Genomic DNA, 17213 nt, shown 5'->3' with positions numbered 1-17213 from the left:
TTAAAGTTCATATTGGGGAAACAATGGGTAACTCACCAGTTTCTGTATATGCCTGAATGCCCACTACCTCTGTTATGACGAGATCTATTAAGTAAACTAGACGCACAAATAACTTTTAAAGTGGGAGAGATTAAATTACTGATACCAGAATCAAAAGCCATAGAGGCGAGAGTGTTTTTGTTGCAAGATCCCTCCAGGAAGGAACAGATTCCCAAAGAAGTGGAAAATGCAGTAATTCCTTTGGTTTGAGTGAGTGGAGTTCCGGGGTGATCTAAATTGGCAGAGCCGGTAAAAGTAACATTAAAAACTGGAGCCAAGCCGGTAAGACAAAAACAATATCCTATTAAGTGGGAGGTTTGAAAAGAGTTAGAGGGAATAATTACAAAATTTTTAGAATATGGGCTTTTGGTAGAATGTGAATCAGAATATAATACTCCTATATTGCCAGTAAGGATATCTGGAGGCAAGGAATATCAACTAGTTCAGGATTTAAAGGCTATAAATCAGACAGTCCAAGATATACATCCAGTAGTGGCTAATCCGTACACTTTACTGACCTCTTTAAAAAGGAGCATAAATGCTTTACTGTACTAGATTTGAAGGATGCCTTCTTTTGCATACCTCTGGACATAAAAAGTTAAAGCATATTTGCTTTTGAATGGGAAAGCCCCACCACAAGACGAAAGATGCAGCTAACATGGACTGTACTTCCACAAGGATTCAAAAATAGTCCTACGATATTTGGGAATCAGCTGGCAAAAGAATTAGAGATATGGAAAAAACAGAACCAAGGGAGAGGCATATTGTTACAGTATGTGGATGACATTCTGATAGCGGCAGAAAGTAAAGAAAAATGTTCTGAAATTACTATCAGCTTATTAAATTTTCTGGGCCAAGGAGGATACAGAGTTTCCAGAAACAAAGCCCAAGTAGGAAAAGAAGCAGTTACTTATTTGGGATTTGAGATATCCCAAGGACAAAGACAATTAGGAAATGAAAGGAAAGAAGCTATTTGTCAAAGTCTCGAACCTAGTAGCCCGAAGAAACTGAGAGCTTTTCTGGGGATGATTGGATGGTGTCGACTCTGGATTCTGAACTATGGACTGTATGTGAAGCCACTATATGAAGCTTTAAGAGAATCTAAAGATCGGTATCTGACTTGGACACCTGAGTGTCAGAAATCATTCAAAGAACTTAAAAAGGCACTAATGAGGGCCCCTGCACTGGGTTTACCTGATCTGACCAAACCTTTTGAGTTGTTTGTACATGAAAGGCAACATCTGGCCCTTGGAATGCTGGCACAATGGTTGGGATCCTGGAGGCGGCCGGTGGGATACTTTTCCAAACAACTTGATAATGTGAGTAAAGGATGGCCGGGATGTTTGTGTGCTGTGGCAGCAAGAATGTTGCTGATCCAAGAAGCTCGAAAACTGACCATGGGTCAAAAAATGGTGGTATATGTACCACACATGGTAATAACTGTCTTAGAGCAAAAGGGGGGTCATTGGTTATCCCCCAGTAGAATGCTGAAATATCAGGTTGTCTTATTGGAACAAGATGATGTAGAATTAAAACCACAGAAATTGTTAATCCAGCAATGTTCTTGTCAGCAGAAAATCCAACAGGAAATTTAGAACATGATTGCCTGCTAACTATTGAACAAGTCTATTCCAGCAGACCGGATCTGAGAGATGAACCTCTGGAAAATCCTGATCTGGAATTGTTTACAGATGGAAGCAGCTTTGTGCAAGAAGGGAAGCAAATGGCTGGATATGCTGTTGTTACCTCCACCAAGGTAATGGAGTCAAGGATGCTGCCTGCAAACACCTCAGCACAGAAAGCAGAATTGGTGGCATTGAAGCAGGCTCTGTGAATGGCAGAAGGACAAAGGGTAAATACCTGGACTGATTCCAAATATGCACTTGGTGTGATCCATGCTCATGGAGCTATCTGGAAGGAAAGAGGACTGCTATCAGCCCAAGGATCATCGATAAAACATAAAGAAGAAATTCTCCAACTTCTGGAAGATGTGCAGAAACCAAAAGAAGTGGTGGTAATGCATTGCAAAGCTCATCAATTTGGTCAGACGGTTGTAAACATAGGTAATTGTAGGGGAATAGACAGGGATCGGCGACCGGAAGATCACGGGATGTGACGGAAAGATAGACTCCTCCCCATAGGAGTGGCAGGAACAGGAAGCGCAAGAGCGATATAAGCGTGTGACGCAGCTAAATAAACGGAGATTTTGTATCCATCATATTGATGTCTGTGCATCACTGTCCCCAGGGTGGGTAGAGCCCTGTGTCCCGGAGATATGCGGCCCAAGATAAGTTCTCCCGTAGAAGCGTACAGCTACAGGTAATCGATTGGCAGCTAAAGCTGCAAAGGAGGCTGCAGAACAAGGTATCCTTGCACTAGTACCAGTAAAACAGGTAAAAATTCCAAACTTGAAACCAAGATATAATAAATTGGATGAGCAATTAGCAGAACTATAGGAAGCATCACAAAATACAGAAGGATGGTGGGTAACGCCAGAAAAACAGGTAATAACCCCGCAAGTTATGACAGAACTTGCAAAAGAAAAGCATGAGCAAACACACTGGGTTGTAGATGCTATGGTTTCAAGTTTAATAACATCTGTAGTGTGTGTAGGCATGACAAGAATAGTTAAATCCATAGTAGCTAAGTGTCCAATCTGTCCTAGAAATAATCCCCTGAACCAAAAGAAGCCACCTTTAGGAGTAACAAAACAAGGAAATTCTCCCGGAGATTATTTGCAAATTAATTTTTCTGAGTTACCCAGACAAAATGGATATAGTTATTTGTTACTGCTGATTGATAAATATCCTGGATGGGCAGAGGCTTTCCCTTGCCTCACCAACAAAGCTAGAGAAGTTAAAATATTGCTGAAGGAAATAATACCAAGGTTTGGGGTGCCAATGGGAATGTCCTCTGATAGAGGACCACATTTTGTGGCAGATGTAGTCCAACAAATTAGTAAAATTTTGGGTATAAAATGGGACGTACATACCCCCTGGAGACCACAATCAAGTGGGACAACTGAGAGGATGAACCAAACACTAAATTTATATAATGGAATATTATTGATTTAAGATGGAATTTTTGAAAATATGATTATTTCAAAACTTCCAAAGGGGGAAAATGTAACTAGAGTGATGGAATTAACCAACCAGGGATGTTGCTATACTCCTTGTACAGCCCTATCCAACTGGACATTAAGTCTGGGGACATGGAGTATACAAATCAGTTTACTTGTTGATCTGCATTTTAGTCTCTAGGTAATCATTAATGTGAACGAAACAATAGACAATGTGCTTCTGTCAGAAGAGGATGACAAAATGTGGTTTCATGTAGTGGACTGAGAAAACTGGCCAGGACTGCTAAGATTAAGAGGCAAGTAGGTAAAAGGTAATTCTGGCAGGGGGAGATCGCAGCCACCGACTCATGGACCACCTACCCAAGTAATACCACCTACTCAGAAGAGAACAATGGGAAAGGACAACTGAGTCTGCGCAATAATTTACACGTGAAGTGAGCAAGTTTGTTCCATTCACCAAAGAGAATAATATTGAATATGTATATTTTTGGTCTACATAAATCACAAGGGAAAGGTGTGTAAGGTGCATCCGGCGCCGTGAATAAAGAATGCCTGCCTTTTAACACTACAATGGTGTTACGAGGTTTATTCCCAATTTCAGTGACACAAAGAGAGAGAGTGAGAAAGAGAACAGGGAGAGGGGAAGAAGGGAGGGAGAAATGGTAAGAGACAAGGAGAGAGAGAAAGGGTAGAGAAAACGAGGAAAGAGGGGGACAAGAGAAAGAGAAAGGAGACAGAGAAAGGGAGGCAGAGGGGAGAGGGAGAGGGAGAAAGAGGGGAGGGGAAGAAAGAGAGAAAGGGAGAGAGCGCAAGAAAACAGAGAGAGGAAGGAGATTGATAGAGACAGAATGGAAGAAAGAGGGAAGGAGGAAGAGAAAAAGTGAGAGAGAGAAGATAGAAGGAAGGAGGGAGAGAATGGGAGAAAAAGGGAGATGGATAAAATGGGAGAGAGAGAAAGGAGATGAAGAGTCACAGACTGAAAAGGAGAGCGGAGAGAGAAAGAGGGAGAGAGCGAAGTGGTGGAACACTACTATTCCTGCCTGTTCACGAAGTCCACCAAGTTGAAGGTGAGCCAGGTATGGAAACACCAAATGGCCCATAGGGCTGCTCCTTCTGAACTGCCAAAGGAGTAGATGAAGAAGGGGGCCAAGAAGCAGGGGCAATTCCTGCGATTCCAGCGGAAGTGATTTATGTATGTACTAAATATAGGCACTAAATATAGGCTACTTTATACTTTTTCCATACATCTGTGCATAGGTATATATTATTTCTTTTGTTTGCATGTTTGCTAAGCCCTCAAGCAGTGGGACATCCGTCTGCACACATTTCTTTAGAGAACTGGGTGAATCGGTCAACCTGACATACTCCTCCTTGCCATTCTTCCTTTATTTAGCAGTTCCCAGTACACTGTCTCTGTCTTTTCGCCCCTGTCTCTCCCCCGCTTTCTTTTCATCTCTCCCTGTTCACTGCTCTCCCTCTCCCTCTGTTAGTGTCCCCCTCTTAATCTCTTAGTTTCTTTCTTTCCCAGTGTCTCTTAGCCCCCTCTGAGTGCAGGCTACCACTGAAAGGGACGGCAATGCATTCCACCCCTCCTTTGTGTTGGCATCAGCATTCACAAGACTTCTCAGCCAGCCAGATCATGGAGCTGATCTTGCTAAAAACTATATATTTATAACATGCTTAAGTGAATAAAATTATTTTCAAGCTTTTAAAGTATTTAATCTAGTGACACCTATAGTTTAAGATACTAGAAATTTTTTTTCTTTTAATTTTCATTTTACTCTGCAAATGTGGCATCCTTTCTCATGGTCCTAATGCAGAGGTTCTAACTGAAATACGAATTTTGAAAATAAGTATTCATGTCTCTGTTGTACCAAGGTTGTTATCCTTGACAGAGATACCATTCTTTTGCTCCTGTGCATAGACCAAACTGATAAGGGACATTCCTGCCCTCTTCAAGCTCTTCTACATGGGCAGAGATAAATAGCACAACTGGCAGCTTAGCTAATGCACTGTGTAGATGGGTGTTGTAGCATGCATGCATAGAAAATGAAAGGTAAGGTCTTCAAGTTACATGTCAAAATGTATTCATGTAGGAAGAAAGCATTGGTTTCCACCACTTCCCTGATTAGGTATATTTAAAATTTGTCTGGTTTCTCTTCAATCCCCTTTTACCTGCACAGGCCTGCCTTCAGCATCCCCATAGTGATCTGACAGCAAAAGTTCTGAACTATGTTAATGGCTTCAGTCTGTCTCTTAATCTACATCTGAAATCTGCTATTGCTTCCAAATTGCCTAATATACTTTAAATTTTCTGTGAATTAAAACCAGATCAAACTGCTGAAGAAGAGCAAAAATGAAACATATAATGGCAGATGCCTTCAGAACTGCATTTGAGCAGCAGCTAATGCAAAGAAACGAGCAAGCCTTATAAACTGAAGACGTCTGAAAGAGGATGGTAACTGGGCATGTTGTGCAACTTATGGTTGAATAGAAAAGAAGGGAGCTGACAAGTGGCACAGGCAGACCTGCTTATTGTATCAAAGGTATGGTTATGGCTTAATTCCTGGCAGAGTTTTCTGAAAAGTCAAGGAAAAGAGAACAGTTATGTCAAAACTGTGAATATGTTAAATAGTGTATCAGGTAAGTTTGTAGACGACACCAAGTTGGGTGGGTGTGTCAATCTGCTCGAGGGTAGGAAGGCTCTACAGAGGGACCTGGACAGGCTGGATCGATGGGCTGAGGACAATTGTATGAGGTTTAACAAGGCCAAGTGCCAGGTCCTGCACTTTGGTCACAACAACCCCGTGCAACACCACAGGCTCCAGGAAGAGTGGCTAGAAAGCTGCCTGGTGGAGAAGGACCTGGGGGTGTTGGTTGACAGCCAGGTGAATATGAGCCAGCAGTGTGCCCAGGTGGCCAAGAAGGCCAACAGCATCCGGGCTTGTATCAGAAATAGTGTGGCCAGCAGTAGGGAAGTGATCTCATGCCCCTGTACTTGGCACTGGTGAGGCGGTGGCCGCCGCCGCTGCCACCACCACCACCGCCGGCCCCCTCCCGACAGCCAAGTGGTTCATTTGCCCTGGAAGTCATTGCCCTTTTATGGCTATGTGATCTGTTGTGATTGGCAGGCAGGACCAGCCACTCCCTCCAGTTAAAACTGGAAGTACATGTGACCAAGAAGTCCCTCCTCCCTACATACACAGGGGGCCACCATTTTGTTTCAGCTGCCATTTTATGGTGGGAGCTATCATTTTGTTAACTGTCATAATCCATGCATTTTCAAACTGCTCTATGATTGTCTGATATCCATTTCGTGACACCATCATACCCATGTGTTTTTTGTTAAACCCTGTTGTGGTTTAGCCCCAGTCAGCTACTAAGCACCACACAGCCACTTGCTCACTCTCCCCACCCCAGTGGGATGGGGGAGAGAATTGGAAGAGCAAAAGCAAGAAAACTCACAGGTTGAGATAAGAACAGTTTAATATTTAAAACAAAACCATAATAATGGTAATTATAATAACAACGATTATGATAATGATAGCCAGCAACAGTCCCACACAGCCGCTCGCTCACTCCCCCACCGGCGGGATGGGGGAGAGAATCAGAAAGGTGAAGCTCATGGGTTGAGATAAGAACAGTTTAATAATTAAAATAAAACAATAACAACAACAGCAACAATAATGCAGTGGAAAGGAAACCAATGAGAGTGGCGCAAAACCCAGGGGCGGGGGGGAAATGAACGAACAAAACAGACTGCACGTGACAGACGCTCACTGCCTGCCAACCCAATGCTGCCAGTCCCCAAGCCACAACCACCCCCCCATGCACCAACAGCCCCGGTTAATATACTGGTCATGGTGTCACATGGTATGGAATGAATATCCCATTGGCCAGTTTGGGTCAGGTATCTTGGCTGTGGCCCTGCCCCTCCTGGCTTCTTGCCCACGTGGCAGAGCATGGGAAGCTGGAAAGGTCCCTGACTACTGCAGACACTACAGTGAAGAGAATTAACTCTTTCTCAGCCAAAATCAGCATAACAATAAGATAATGAAAAGGAAAATAGCGAGAAAAAGAACTGAAACCCAGGAGAATAAAACCGAAGTGATGCAACCGCTCACTACTCGCCAATCAATGATGCTTTTCCCCAAGCCGCGATCGCTGCTTCCCCCAGCCAACTCCCCCCAGTCAATAAACTGGGCAGGACATTACATGTTATGGAATATCTCTTTGGCCAGTTTGGATCCGCTATCTTGGCTGTGCCCCCTCCCCTCCAGGCTTCTTGTGCACCCGGCAGAGCATGGGAAGCTGGAAAAGTCCTTGACTAGTATAAGCACTAGTTAGCAACAACGAAAACATCAGTGTGTTATCAACATTATTTCCATACTAAATCTAAAACACAGCACTATGCCAGCTACAGTGAAGAAAATTAACTCTATCCCAGCTAAAACCATGACAGATGTTAAGAGTGTGGCAGCTCTGCCCCAGTAATATTTCCTGCCCAGCCACTGTAGTCCAGCCCAGTGCCCTGGGGACCTAGAATCTCTGCCCAAGCTGAGAGATGTGGCTGCTACTTTTCTATTTGCAGGTTCAATCAGTAGTGAAGCTGAGCATGTGTTCCAGACAGACACACGTGCATGCACGCGCACACACACACAAAGAACACTGATGTGGCCAGTCACACAGACTGACACAGACAAGGTGCTGCCTTCAACAGCATTTACATCTAGGACTCAACCATAAGCATAGACAGCCAAGTTCCCTTCCTCTTCTTTGGCTGGTAGAGATAAAAGTTCACTAGTGAAAGCGCACACACAACACTCTAGTTCACAAGCACACACACATTCACAGAGCTCTCGAGTACTGGCACAGCCTCTCTGTCTCCCTGGCCAGATCTTGATCCCTCTTACCTACTTCATGGGTCCCCTACTCCCTGGCTAGTCCAAATTGATGCCCACTGGCAAACACACACACTCACACACTTATCCCACAGGCATTCCACACTCACAAGTCCTCCTGGGCATACCGGCATGGACCCTTGCCTGCCTGATACCCCAGCCTGCACCCGAGGCCCCTCTACTCTCCAGCTAGTGAATTATTCATGCACAGTCCATGCACACCAGGTTTAGGGGAGATACAGACACTTGGTCCTCTGCCAGCAGCAGGCTGTGACCTGCAGTCCTGCTCCAGCCACCAGCGCTGAGCCCCTCACTCATGCCGGTCCCACCCCAGTAGCTGGTTTTGGGAACACACGCTGTTCCCACCCTAGTGTCTGGAAATTAAAGACCCCCACTTGCTCCAGTAGCTGACATCACAGGCCTACACCCCAGGTCTGACTCCAGTAGCTGGCACCAATTTTCACTCACACACACACACAGGTCTCACCAGTAGCTGACATGTAGTCCTCATAACAAACATGCACACAGTATAGAGAGTGAGATTACACAGATATTTAAGAAAAGATCTAATAAGAAGATATAAGAAGATAGCACAGATTGCAGTGATAAGGTGCAGGGCTTAGCCAGACAAGCATTCTGACAGGCCCTAGATGAATGCAGTTTTGCACAGGGCCGACCCCTTTTGTACTCTTTTATGTTTACTCCCCCTCTTTGTTCCTTCCTGCTCCCCCTTCCCCTGCACATTGCCTCATCAACTAGAATAATCCCACTGACACGCCCCCCCAACATCCTGGACCCTCAGGTTTGCATGCTTATCAGTTGCAAAGTCCCATCTTGCCCGAAGTTTCTTGATAGCCCATCAATTAGTGTGACTAACCAGGTTTGTTTCTGGTTATTATCTTTGTTAACGTTAATTGGTCAGGTTTTAAGTCTCTGCGTGTTTGTCGTCTGTGGCGATTCATGACACGGACTCCTTGTTCATGCCCAAGCAAAGCCAAAGGCGTTTATTAACAAAAGAGCAGCCTTAATATAGTCTGATTCCTGAGCTAGTATTTTTCCCTCTCTCCGCCTCTGAATGTGTTCTATCACACTAGCTCCACATATGGTATAAACATAGAAAAGCGCGCTCTCCTGCTTTGGTGCTCCAGCTGTGCCCCTGACCTTCTATCCCACATATCAAGGCCTCAGTGCCTTGTTTTTGTGGGCTGTTTATCTATCCCACGGCTTGCATCCAACAAGAGCGATAAGATCTCCGGTGCTGTCACGGGAGGCCACATTAACTTGTTCCACAATTCCCCCTTCTTTTTCAACTACCAAAATGGTTTTCAGAGATTTATCTATTAAATATTGTAAGCATTGTAATAAGCATGGGATACAGATAACAATACACAAAAACATTCCAATGCAAAAGATTACATACTTCACAAGGGTTTTTACCCATCCACCTAGGCCCAGCCCACTAAAGAGCTGATCAAGCTGTGCTGATTTTGGCTGAGAAGCGGTTAATTCTCTTCACTGTGGGGGTTGGCTACCTTTCCAGCTTCCCGCGCTCTGCCTCGTCAGTGGGAGGCTGGGAGGGGCAGGGCCACGGCCGGGGTGGCTGACCCCGACTGGTCAATGGCAGGTTCATTCCATACCATGGGACACCATGACCAGTATATTGAGGGGGGGCAGTTTGCAACTCGTTGAGGCGCAGCGTCGGGTCAGTGGGAGGTGAGCGGCTGTGTCGCGTGTGTTTTGTTTTGGCGGTTCATTCCCCTCCCCACTCCCTTCCCCCCGCCACCCCCCCCCCCGCCGGGGTTTTGCGCCTCTCGTTTTCATTGTGTTTTTGTTGGTGGTTTTTTTAACTTTAATTATTAAATTGTTCTTATCTCAACCCACGAGCGTTACCCTTCTGATTCTCTCCCCCATCAACCAGTGGGGGAGTGAGCGAGCGACTGTGTGGGGTTGAGCTGCCGGCTAAACCACGACAGTCTTTTTGGCACCCAACGTGGGGGTCAAGGGTTGGAGATAATAACAGCTGCTGGTCACAGCACCATGTTGTCCTTTTTGCAGTCTGTATTAAAGATTGGTGTTGGTTTGTTTAGTCTGCTGTGTTCTGCTGTGATTAGTAATGTTTTGCCTAAGAGATTTCTTATAGAAACACAGGTTTTCAGCTTTATCTGGTATTTGGGGTTTTTGCTGAAACCGTTACTGTACTTCGGATACCACCTTGTTGAGGCAATTAGCAATTATACCTCCTCCTCTGAGAGATTTTATATGGAGGAAATACAGAATAGTACCTTTGCAACTTTGTTCTATGATGTCTGTGCCTTTGTTACAATAACGTTTTTGTATCTTGAGCATCCTTGGGTGGTTAAGGTGCACTTATTGTTAGTTTTTGGGCATGTTGTTTTGGTTTTGACTAAGCAACTTAAGAATATCACCCAGAAATCTGCCCCGAGGCTTGATAGTTACGAGTGGCAGGGCATGTGGGATAGCATGGGCAAATACCTAGGGCAGTGGGCACCCCCAGTGTTTTGGAGTTTCACCCCCGAACAAGTGCAGAATCCTGAAAAACTAGTAGAATATTTGGAGAAAGTATGTTGTTATGCTGGGAACTGCAGAGAGACACAGATAACTGCAACATGCTGGGGCCTGGCCCATGCGTACCAAGTCCTGCTCAACAGTATTCAGTGCTCCCAAGGGGAGGTGAGGGTCTCTGGATTGAAAGGCAAAGTGACAGGCACTGTGGCCACTCAAACCCCCAGGACAAGTACTGGAGCTGACTCAGAGAATTAACCCGTGCCAGTATCAGTCGCCCCCATACACAAGACGAAATATTGGAAGCGGACATCAACTTGTTTAGAACGGGATGATGAAAAAGCAGGGCCGTCACAAGGAGAGGAGGAAGAAGTCATAAATGAAACGGAGACCACCTGGTCCCTGTCCTTGAGTGAGTTGCAAGACATGCGAAAAGATTTCAGCCATCATTCAGGTGAGCACATTGTCACCTGGCTACACCGATGCTGAGATAATGGGGCCAGTAGCCGCCTGGAATTAAAGGGAAAAGAAGCCAAACAACTGGGATCCCTTTCTGGGGAAGGGGGCGTTGACAAAGCATTTGGAAAAAAACCACAAGCCCTCAGCCTCTGGAGGCGACTCCTGTCAGGTGTGAGAGAAAGGTATCCCTTTAAAGAAGATGTTACATATTGCCTAGGAAAATGGACAACCATGGAGAAAGGCATCCAGTATCTAAGGGAATTAGCTGTGCTTGAGGTGATTTATGGTGACCTGGACGATCAACGGTCATCCAAAGATCCATATGAAGCCGAGTGCACACGACCCACGTGGTGGAAGTTTGTACAGAGCGCACCATCTTCACATGCAAATTCATTGGCAGTGATGTCCTGGAAAGGGGACGAGGCACCAACAGTGGCGGAGGTGATTGATAGACTCTGGGATTACGAAACAGATATCTCTTCCTAGCTAGTCTCTGCTGTGAAGAAACTATCCCGAGAGGTCCAGCAACTCAAAGAAGATATGTCTTGCTCCCCACCTCTACAGAGTAGTGTCTCAGCTGTTAGGAATAAGCGTCCTTTGGCTCAAAGGAGAGGATACACCCCACGGGCTACCCTATGGTTCTACCTGCGTGACCACGGAGAGGACATGATGAGGTGGGATGGCAAGCCTACCTCGACCCTAGAGGCACAGGTACGTGAGCTACAATGAAGAACAATCACTCAGGGAAGTTCTTCTGGGAAAACTGCTGCTCCAGTTTCCAGTGAGCAGGTCCCCAGACAGAGGAGTAGAAGCGCTGATTTTATTTCTGAGCATAATAGAGAGGCTCTTGATTCACATTTACAGGAAGTGAGTTGTGACTGCCATGATGAGGACTAGAGGGTCCCTGCCTCCAGCCAGGTGGAGGAAAGGGATAACCGAGCTTACTGGACTGTGTGTATCCGATGGCTTAGCACGTCCGACCCACAGGAGTATAAAGCTTTAGTGGACACTGGCGTAGCTGCCTTGGAGACGGAGGAAATTAAACAGCTGTCTACCTTGCCTGGCCTCTCGAAGGACCCTTCTGTTGTGGGGTTGCTGAAGGTCAAAGAACAACAGGTGCCGATCGCCACCACAACAGTGCACCAGCGGCAGTATCGCACCAACCGAGACTCCCTGATTCCCATCCATAAACTCATTCACCAACTGAGGAACCAAGGAGTCATCAGTAAGACCCACTCACCCTTTAACAGTCCCATATGGCCAGTCTGGAAGTCTAATGGGGAATGGAGGCTAACTGTAGACTATCGTGGCCTGAATGAAGTCACTCCGCCACTGAGTGCTGCTGTGCCAGACGTGCTAGAACTTCAATACGAACTGGAGTCAAAGGCAGCCAAGCGGTATGCCACAACTGATATCGCTAATGCATTCTTCTCAATCCCTCTGGCAGCAGAGTGCAGGCCACAGTTTGCTTTCACATGGAGGGGCGTCCAGTACACCTGGAATCGACTGCCCCAGGGGTGGAAACACAGTCCTACCATTTGTCATGGACTGATTCAGCCTGTACTGGAACAGGGAGAAGCTCCAGAACACCTTCAATACGTTGATGACACCATCATGTGGAGCAACACAGCAGAAGATGTTTTTGAGAAAGGGAAGAATAAAGAGTCCAAATCCTTCTGAAAGCTGGTTTTGCCATAAAACAAAGTAAGGTCAAGAGACCCGCACAAGAGATCCAGTTCTTAGGAATCAAATGGCAAGATGGTCGTCGTCAGATCCCAATGGATGTGATCAACAAAATAGCAGCCATGTCTCCACCAACTAGCAAAAAGGAAACGCAAGCTTTCTTGGGTGTTGTGCGTTTTTGGCGAATGCATATTCCAAATTACAGTCTGATTGTAAACTCTCGCTCAAGTGACCCGGAAAAAAAGTTATTTCAAATGGGGCCCTGAGCAACGACAAGCCTTTGAACAGATTAAACAGGAAATATTTCATGCAGTAGGCCTTGGGCCAGTCCAGGCAGGACAAGCTCTTTCTCAAACTGGCAACCTGTCACTAGTGGAGTCCCCCAGGGATCGATATTGGGCCCAATGTTATTCAACATCTTTATAAGTGATCTGGATAATGGCATCAAGTGTAGCCTGATGAAGTTTGCAGATGACACCAAGTTGAGTGGGGAAGTAGACACTCCAGAAGGAAGAGCTGCTCTGCAGGGAGATCTGGATAGGCTGGAGGAGTGGGCCAGCAAGAACCTTATGAAGTTCAACAAGGAAAAGTGTAAGGTCTTGCACCTGGGAAAACATAGTCCAGGAGTGCAGCACAGACTGGGATCCACCTGGCTGGAGAGCAGCTCTGTGGAAAGGGACCTGGGGGTCCTGGTGGACAGAAAGCTCAACATGAGCGAACAGTGTGCTGCTGCGGCCAAGAAGGCCAACAGGATGCTGGGTTGCATCAAAAAGGGCATCACCAGCAGAGAGAAAAAAGTCATTATCCCACTTTACTCAGCGCTTGTCAGGCCACACCTGGAGTACTGTGTACAGTTCTGGTCCCCGCTCTACAAAAAGGATGTGGACAGGCTGGAAGGGGTCCAGAGAAGGGCCACCAAGATGATCAGAGGACTGGGAATCTTGCCATATGAGGATAGGCTTGGAGAGCTGGGTTTGTTCAGCCTTGAGAAAAGGAGGCTTAGAGGGGATCTCATCACCATGTACCAGTACTTAAGGGGTAGCTACAAAGAAGATGGAGACTCCCTTTTTACAAGGAGTCACATGGAGAGGACAAGGGGGAATGGACACAAATTGCTCTTGGGGACATTCCGATTGGACACCAGAGGGAAAATTTTCACACTGAGGACAGTCAACCATTGGAATAATCTCCCCAGGGAAGTGGTTGACTCGGCCACATTGGACACCTTCAAGAGTCATCTGGACAGGGTGCTGGGCCATCTTGTTTAGACTCTGCTCTTCCTAGAAAGGTTGGACTAGATGATCCCTGAGGTCGCTTCCAACCTGTGATTCTGTGATTCTCTGAAGATGTAAAAAATGTGCTCTAGACTGCAGCCAGGGAGAATGGCCTTACCTGGAGCCTCTGGCAGAAAGCACATGGGGAGACCTGAGGTCGACCCCTAGGGTTTTGGAGTCAGGGATACAGAGGGTCCAAAGCCCACTATACTCCAACTGAAAAAGAGATATTGGCAGCATATGAAGGGGTTTGAGCTGCTTCAGAAGTGGTTGGTACTGAGGCACAGCTGCTCCTGGCACCCCGACTGCCAGTGCTGGGCTGGATGTTCAAAGGAAACGTCCCCTCTACACACCATGCAACTGATGCTACGTGGAGTAAATGGGTTGCACTGATCACCCAGCGGGCTCGAGTAGGAAACCCCAGTCGCCCAGCAATCTTGGAAGTGATTATGGACTGGCCAGAAGGCAAAGATTTTGGAATATCACCAGAGGAGGAGGTGACACATGCTGAAGAAGGTCCACTATATAACAAACTGTCAGAAGATGAAAAGCAGTATGCCCTGTTCACTGTCACAGAAAGTGCTTAAGGAGAAGGTGAATCGAGCCAGTTTGCAGAGGTAAAGGCCATCCAAATGGCCTTAGACATTGCTGAATGGGAAACGTGACCAGCGCTCTATCTTTATACTGACTCCTGGATGGTGGCAAATGCCCTGTGGGGCTGGCTACAGCAGTGGAAGCAAAGCAACTGGCAGCGCAGAGGCAAACCCATCTGGGCTGCCACATTGTGGCAAGATATTGCTGCCCAGGTAGAGAACCTGCTTGTAAAGGTACGTCATGTGGATGCTCACGTCCCCAAGAGTTGGGCCACTGAAGAACATCAAAACAACCAGCTGCCAAGATTGAAGTGGCTGAGGTGGATCTGGACTGGCAACATAAGGGTGAACTGTTTCTAGCTCGGTGGACCCATGACACCTCAGGCCATCAAGGAAGAGATGCAACATACAGGTGGGCTCATGATAGAGGGGTGGACTTGACCATGGATGTTATTGCACAGGCTATCCACGAATGTGACACATGTGCTGCAATCAAGCAAGCGAAGCGGGTAAAGCCTCTGTGGTATGGGGGACGATGGCTGAAATCTATATATGGGGAGGCCTGGAAAACTGACTATATCACACTCCCACAAACCTGCCAAGGCAAGCACCATGTGCTTACAATGGTAGAAACCATGACTGGCTGGCTGGAAACATGTCCTGTCCCGCACGCCACTGCCCGGATCACTCTCCTGGGTCTCGAAAAACAAGTCCTGTGGTGACATGGCACCCCAGAGAGAATTGAGTCGGACAATGGGACTTATTTCTGAAATAACCTCATAGACACCTGGGCTAAAGAGCATGGCATTGGATGGGTGTATCACTGCTTTTGCTCGAGGACCTGGGTGCACTTGGTGGGTGATGCGGGAGGATGGAGAAATCCGATGTGTGCCTAAAGGGGATTTGATTTTGGGCAAAAACAGTAAACGAACTGAATGGCACAATGCAAACTGCTATATAATATTGTGTGTCATCTCTGTGTTGTATCAGTGATATCATAGTACGAGCCTCCCAACCCATGGAAGATAAACTGTGAAACAAGCAAAGTGCAGCAGTGATGGAACAATGACTGACTCAGTATGCAGCAACCCAATGCCACACACACCATCTCTCCCACCCTGAAAGACGGATACGACAGATGGAGCCCAGAGTCATGGACTGGGTGAACTCAATGGACATTTTAATGGACGTTTTATAGGGAAGGTCCATGAACTAAGGGAATAATGTCTGTGTATTATGTTAAAGGATGGGAAGGGGAGGGGTGGTGGTTGGTAAGGTTGTATTGGATGGTATGGGACCTGTGCATGGCGTAAATGGCATGGAATAAGGGGTGGAGAATGTGCTGGTTTTGGCTGAGAAGGGGTTAATTCCCTTCACTGTAGTGCCTGTGGTGGTCCGGAACCTTTCCAGCTTCCTGCCCTCTGCCACATGGGCAGGAGGTTGGGAGGGGCGAGGCCACAGCTGGGGCAGGTGACCCCGACTGGCCAATGGGATGTTCATTCCATACCATGTGACACCATGACCAGTACATTAAAGGGGCAGTTGCGGCTTCAAGAGGGGCTGTGTTGGGTCAGTGGGTGGTTAGCGGCTGCACCACGTGTGGTTTGTTTCAGTGCTTCATTTCCCCTCCCCCAGGGTTTCGTGCCTCTCTTTGTTTTCCTTTCCATTGCATGTTTGTTGGGTTTTTTTATTTTAATTATTAAACAGTTCTTATCTCAACCCACAAGTGTTACCCTTCTGATTCTCTCCCCCATCTAATGGTGGGAGAGTGAGCGAGCGACTGTGTGGGGCTGAGTTGCCAGCTAAACCACGACACAAGCCAACTCCAATCTTTATCTATTTGCAGTTTCTGCATTTTTATTTTTTCTAGCTGCTGAATACTTTTGTGAATAGATTCAGAATGAAAGAGTCTTGGTTTATGGCTTTTGCCAGTGTTACCCAAACATTGTTAGACGATGGCAGCTTGGGTAACCCTGGCCAAGAACATATCCAGTTACATGAACAGATTATAAATACAATCAACGAACAGAGCGTCTTCATTTTCCTTCAGTAGGGTTTGGTTCTTCCGATGCGGAATTTTCTGTTGAGGGTTGATACCGATACGGTCAAACACAACGGGCTGGGATCCAGCAAGGTCCTGACCCTGTGGAGACACAAGCATAACCTCTTCCCCATGTTATTAGAGGGAAGGGACCCTCCATTATCTCGGATTCTAAATTTCGTACGAGGACCTGCACCTTTCCTTCAGTGCTCTGCCGATCTGTTTGCAGAGAGAGAGAGTGTCGGCTAATGGGGGGACTTGTATCGGAAAAATTCAAAAAGTTGAGGACATACAGTGCTTTTGCTAAACATTCTTGTGGAGTTAAGGTTCCAGCTCCCCCGCTTTGTTGTAACAACATGCGTTTTAAGGTGTTATGTGCTCATTCAACGATGGCTTGCCCTGTGGGGGAGTGAGGAATACCTGTGATGTGTTTCACACACACCCTCAATCTTGAAAAAAAGTTAGCAGACAATATGAGATATAGGCTGGGCCATTATCAGTCTTAATTATATGTGGGATACCTAAGGATGCAAAGGCACAGGTAGTGTTTGATTACGTCTCGGGCTCTTTCTCTGGCATGTCAAGAAGCAAAAATTGCTCCCGAGAAGGTATCAACAGAAA

The 17213-nt window shown here is 46.4% G+C and overlaps 1 long non-coding RNA gene across 1 annotated transcript; it reads left to right on the top strand.

The window, feature by feature from the left end:
- The first annotated feature begins 1413 nt into the window (after positions 1-1413).
- On the top strand, positions 1414-3446 carry LOC142049278 (uncharacterized). The gene is made up of 3 exons (XR_012657663.1): positions 1414-2102; positions 2359-2403; positions 3293-3446. It is a non-coding gene; the product is annotated as an uncharacterized LOC142049278 (long non-coding RNA).
- The last annotated feature ends 13767 nt before the right edge of the window (positions 3447-17213 follow it).

The sequence above is a fragment of the Phalacrocorax aristotelis genome, chromosome W, assembly GCF_949628215.1.
Source record: "Phalacrocorax aristotelis chromosome W, bGulAri2.1, whole genome shotgun sequence".
Lineage (NCBI taxonomy): Eukaryota > Metazoa > Chordata > Aves > Suliformes > Phalacrocoracidae > Phalacrocorax > Phalacrocorax aristotelis.
Note: the sequence above shows the minus strand (reverse complement) of the source record. Positions and strands in the feature narration are given on the sequence as shown.